Here is a 6,430-nt window from a genome sequence, read left to right on the forward strand (position 1 = left end):
ACTAAAGCTAAAATTAAACACTTGTTTTCTTCTAAACAACCCTCTAAGAAAGAGCAAATCACAAAACACTAAGGAAACAAACAAGTGCCACACATGCTCTCATGGAAGATTTTGGCAAAACAACCTGCAGAAGTTCCAAATCACCAACGCTTTCTTCATGCTCTTGGTCTCTTCCAGAGACGATTTTGAAATTTAATTTCAAATGTCAAAAGTATCTTGCCTGGAGAAAAAAAAATCCACTCAAGTTTCTCCCAAAGAGCAAGATTATAAAACTGTTCAAATCATAGTTTCTCATTCCAAACTCGGCGAGACCACAAATAAATCTGCCTGCTACTTGCAGCCACAGGAGGTGAGTCTGGCCAAGGAGAGCATAGGGAGGGCACTCTTGAGTTTGGAGATTTGTCTCCAAATCTTCCTGCACAGTCACAGCCTACTTCCAGCCCTGTCCGGGCTCCCATCCTCTCCCTGCCCTGTTCCTAGTGTCTCATTGAGCCTGTTCTGCTTTTTCTGGGCTTTGCAGGCAGCAAGCCTCCTCCCCTGCGATCCGGGCTCCTACAGCCGACATCTGAACAGCCTCCATTGCCAGGGCAGCTCCTTAGTGGCTGCATGGACAGCTTCTGGGTCTCGTCAGAACCATCACTGTGTCGCTACAGGGCCCTAGGACCCCACACAACAGTGTGGATGAGAAGCGTTCATGACCCTTTTCCCATCAACTTTTGGGAAGTAGAACAGGCAGAGGCTTCTGATGGCTTGGGCAGATGGTCCACTCAGTAAAGAGCAGGGTATTCCGACCTTCCAGATGGCAGAGTAGGGAAATGCTCTGCTCCCCTCCTCCCAGCACTACATCAAAATTACCAATACATTATAGAACCACCACTCTTGGAACCACCTGAAGACTAGCTGAACAGACCTCCTATAACTAAGGATATAAAGAAGAAGCCACATCAAGACTGGTAGGAGAGGTGGAGATGCAAAATATGCTGTGCTGGTCCCATACCTGCGTGGGGCAGTTAGGAATCAGCAGGGATATCTCTGCTGAGGAGGTCCCCCATGTGCAGTGAGGGGTCTCAGCCCCACACCAGGTTCCCCACCTTAGGGTTCCAGTGATTGGAAAGAGAAGTCCTCATAACTTCTGGCTGTGGAGACCAGTGAGGACTGTGGCTGAGTGAGACAGAGGCTGCTAGAGTCTCAAGTGTTCTTCTTAAAGGGCCCATGCACAGACGTACTTGCTCATGGATTCACTTATTCTGAGCTCCAGCGTTGAGGCAGCTGCTCGAAAAACGCCACAGACATACGAGAAGGAAATGAATTGTCGGGCTTCAGGGCAAGGGCTGGAGGGGCTGCTCTTTCCAGGACAAAAGTGCTGTCAGGCAACATTGTTCCTTTGTGGATCCTTCCTCCTCCCCCTAGCCTACAGGTGCAGGTGGGCTCAAAGTCTGAGTCTCCATCAACCTGGCTGAGACCACTGACCCCACCGTGCTAAAGTTACGGTACACCCAAATCACTTCCAGGGGCATATCCATACAAATGGCCTGTCCTGGTTTATAATGCAGACTTTCATAAAATCTCTCACAGTTTCAGAAAACCCAAATGAGCAGTGTCTGGCCTAGGGGTGTCCCATACCACTTGCTAAGTGGCCCCAAGAGTGGCCTACAGGCGCATGGCCTCGGTTCGTATCTTAGCATCTCCCACATGTCTCCAACCCTAGCACAAGTGCCAATCATCTGAAGATCACTTGTAGCTCCTGCCAGGTGGCTGTAGGCTGGGCAAAAGACCTTGGCATACCCAATAGCCTCTCACAAAGGCCCCAGAAGCACCACACCAGAGCACCCCCCAAACATCTCCAGAAATGACACAACTAAAGGTGGGATTCGGCAGGCATCAGAGCCCTGCTAAAGTGAATCCTGCTCCGGGGGGTCAGCCTCTGCACAACCTTTTGTCTCCTGTACTCACAGTCACAGCCTGAGGGTCAATCCTTCACACTGATGTGCCAACTACAACAGGAGGGCACACATGGTCCACACGAGGGACAACCCCTGTAGCGCCCAGCACAGGTGACCCGGGAGACTATGCCACTGGGCCCTACAGGACACTTAATACATAAGACTACTCTACCAAGATTGGGAAACAGAGCAGATCTACTAATACACAGACATACACACAGGGAGGCAGTCAAAATGAGAAGACAAAGAAACATATCCCAAACGAAAGAACAGAACAAGACTCCAGAAAAAAGAAAACAAAAGAAACTCAGCCAACTGAGGCAAGTACTCTACTAGACACGTAGTTCAAAACACTGGTCATGACGATGCTCGATAAACTTAGAAGAACAGTACATTAACTCAGTGAGAACATTAACAAAGAGATAGGAAACACGAAAATGGAGATAGAAAATATCAAAAAGAATCAGTCAGCAGTGAAGCATACAATAACTGAAATGAAGAATCCATTAGAGTCAATCAACATTAGATTAGATGAAGCAGACGACCAAATCAATTTGGATGACAAAGTAGCAGAAAACACCCAAACAGAACAGCAAAGAGAAAAATGACTTCAAAACAATGAAGATAGTTTATAAGACCTTTGGGACAACATCAAGTGTAAAAACATTCACATCACGGAGATACCAGAAGGAGAAGCGAGAGACCAAGGGACTGAAAACCTATGTGCACAAATGATGAAGAAAAACTTCCCTAGCCTGGTGAAGGAAATAGATATACAATTCCAGGAAAGGCATAGAGTCCCAAACAACATGAACTCAGAGAGGCCCACAGCAAGACACATCATAATTAAAATGCCAAAGGTTAAGGTGGAAGAGAGAATCTGAAAAGCAACAAGAGAAAAGCAGTAGGTTATATATAACAGAGCTCCTGGTAAGACGGTCAGCTGACTTCCTGACAGAAACTTTGCAGGCCAGACTGGATTGGCACCAAATATTTAAAATGATGAAAAGCAAGAACCTACAATCAAGACTACTCTAGGGGAGATTAAAGATGGTGGCGGACTGAGTGGGAGCTACACGGACACTCTCCCGGGACCAAAGTGGAATTACAACTAAAATATAGAAAAACCATCCTGAGTAATTAACTGCAAGTGAAGACTAGCTGGAGAGCACCCTCATAACCAAGGATGTAAAGCGGAGACTGCATAGAGACTGGTAGGAAGTAAGGAAGTGCAAGAGGGCTGGCTGGATTCCCACAGGCAGCAGCTGAAGGTACAGAGGGATATCAGCTGTGCAGGGTTCCCACTAATAACTCTGGGGCCTAAACCCCAAGCTGGACTTCCCAGGCAAGAGCACCAGAACTGAGAAAGGTGCCCACATAACATCTGGTTGTGAAAAGCAGCAGGGTTTCTGTCTGTGAGAGAGATGGCTGGAAAAGTAGGCACCCTCTTAAAGAACCAATGCACAAATGTTCCTGTGCAGCCACCCACCTTGGGCTCCAGCAAAGGGCAGCAGAGTGCACTGGAGCTGTGTGAGGATAATCTAGGGTTGTGCGCTCTGGAGATAGAGCTCAGAGCTCACCCCTCTGGATTCCTGTGCCGCGTCACTCCTCCAGACTGCAGAGGACATCTTTCACAGGAGACATTGGCTGCCTTTGCCTGGGGGATCCGGGGGAAAGACATTGCCACACTTGGCTGGAAAACATCTCTCCATAACTGGAAGAGTTTTTACAGCCTGAGGTTCATTGAGAGAACCAGATAAATCAGCCTGCAGGCAGAGGCAGACCTCAGAGTGCTTTGAGTCTTTGCCTGATCCGCTTCTGGACCCGGGCCTTGGAAAAGCAGACTATGGTGTGCATCTTGGTCCTGTCCAAATGCACCCAACCCCAGCAGAGGAGACCTCAAACCAAGGGTTGTTGATAGCTCCAAACAGGGTACTCAGGGCCAGCCACAAACTAAGTCTAACATTGGCATGAACCAGAGACCCTCCAAAAAGATTGAGAGTCTTAGCAGGTCTACTTGATACATAGAAAAGAAACCCAAACAGGCAGCCAAAATCGGAAGACAAAAAGACAGGCCACAAATGAAAGAACAAGAGAAGTGTCCAGAAAAAAGAGCTAAATGAAATGGAGATAAGCAATCTATCAGATATAGAGTTCAGAATACTGATGGTGAGGCTGCTCACCAGCCTGAAAAAAGATATGGAAACTATAATAATACATGGGAAGGAATAAACAGCAGATTAGAGGAAGGTGAGGATCCGATCAATAAACTTGAAGACAGGGCAGAAAAAAATCACTCAATCAGAGATCCAAAAGGAAAAAAACAATTAAAAAACAGGAGGACATTCTAAGGGACCTGTGGGAAAACATGAAACATAACAATATTTGCTTTATAAGAGTGCCAGAGGGGAAGAGAATACGCAAGGGACAGAGAATTTGTTTGAAGAAATAATGGAAGAAAAATTCCCTAGCCTGGGGAACGAATAAGTCATACAAATTCAAAAGGTCACAGAGTCCCAAGATAGAAGAACCCAAAGAGGCCCACACCCACACACATCATAAGTAGAGTGCCAAGAATTCAAGACAAAACGAGAATCTTACAGGCAGCTACAAAAAAGCAATCTGTTACCTACAAAGGAGATCCCATAAAGCTGTCAGCTGACTTTTAATTAGAAACTCTACAGGGCAGACGGAACGGCATGAAGTATTCAAGGTAATCAAAAGCAAGCACCTGAAACTAAGAATCCTCTATCCAGCAAGGCTATCATTCATGATAGATGGTGAAATAAAGAGCTTCCCAGACAAAAAAAAAGGCTAAAGGAGTTTATCACCACCAAACCAGCATTGCAGGAAATGTTAAAGGAACTGCTGTAATTAGAAGTAGAAACAAACAGAGAGAGAGAGAGAAACATAGGCATAAAGAATTAAAATGGCAATACATAAGCATCTATCAATAATAACCTTAAGTGTAAATGGATTAAATGCTCCAATCAAAAGACATAAGGTGACTGAATGGATAAGAAAACATGACCCAAATATATGCGGGTCTACGACAGACCAACCTCAAAAAAAAAAAAAAAAAAAAAAGACACAGGATGAGAGTGAAGGGGTGGAAAAAAATTTTCCATGCAAATGTAAATGAAAAAACGAGCTGGAGAAGCAATACTCATACCTCACAAAATAGACTTCAAACTGTAGGCCATAATGAGAAACACGAAAGGCCACTGCATAACACTAAAGGGATCGATCCAACAAGAGGACATAACCTTAATAAACAAATATGCACCCAATTTAGGAGCACCTAAATTTATTAAAAAAAAACACCACAATTTCTAGAGGACCTTAAGGGAGAGATCAACAGCAATACAACACCATCATACTACGGGACATTAATACCCCACTGACTTCACTGGATAGGTCTTCCAATAAAAAAATCAGCAAGGAAACAGTGACCCTAAATGACACACTAGATCAGATGGATTTAAATTAAATGACATTTACAGAACATTCCACCCCAAAGCTGTAGAATATACATTCTTCTCAAGTGCACATGGGACATTCTCATAGACAGACTATATATTAGAACATAAAACAAGTCTCTACAAGTACAAGAAGATTGAAATCATATCAAGCATCTTCTTGGACCACAATGGCATGAAATTAGAAATCAACTACAATGCAAACACTAAAAAACATTCAAACACATGCATGTTCATAGTAGGGCAATTTACAATAGCTAAGATCTGAAAGAGGCCAAGTGCCCATCAGTAGATGAGTGGATAAAAAAGCTGTGGAACATTTACACTATGGAATACTATGCAGCTGTAAAAAAGAAGGATCTCTTATCCTTTGGGACAGCATGGAGGGAACTGGAGAGTATTATGCTAAGCAAAAGAGGCCAGTCAGAGAAGACAAGTACCATATGATCTCACTCATATGTGGAATGTAATAAACAAAATAAACTGATGAACAAAATACATCCAGAGACATAGAAGCATGGAACAGACTGAGGGGTCTCAGAGGGAAGGTGGGGGTAGGGGAATGGGTGGGGAGAGATTTATCAAAGAGCTTACATGTTTATAAGCATAACCCATGGACAAAGACATTGTTATGGGGAAGACCTGTGAATGGGGTGGATGCTGAGTGCAGGGGATCAATAGAGGAAAAAGGGGGACATTTGTAATACTTTCAACAATAAAGATTAATTAAAAATTTTAAAAAAGAGATTACTCTATCCAGCAAGGCTGTCATTTAGAATTCAAGAAGAGATACAGAGCTTTCAAGACATGAACAGGCTCAAGGAGTTCATCACCGCCAAACCAGTATTACAAGACATCTTAAAGGGACTTCTTTAATAATAATAATACTAATAATAATATATGAAAAAAACAGGTAAAAATTTGAAAATGCAAATAACTACATACCTATCAACAATGACTTTAAATGTAAATGGATTAAATGCTCCAATCAAAAGACAGGATGGATGA

The sequence above is a fragment of the Miniopterus schreibersii genome (genome assembly GCF_964146895.1).
Source record: "Miniopterus schreibersii genome assembly, chromosome: 11".
Taxonomy (NCBI): Eukaryota; Metazoa; Chordata; class Mammalia; order Chiroptera; family Miniopteridae; genus Miniopterus; species Miniopterus schreibersii.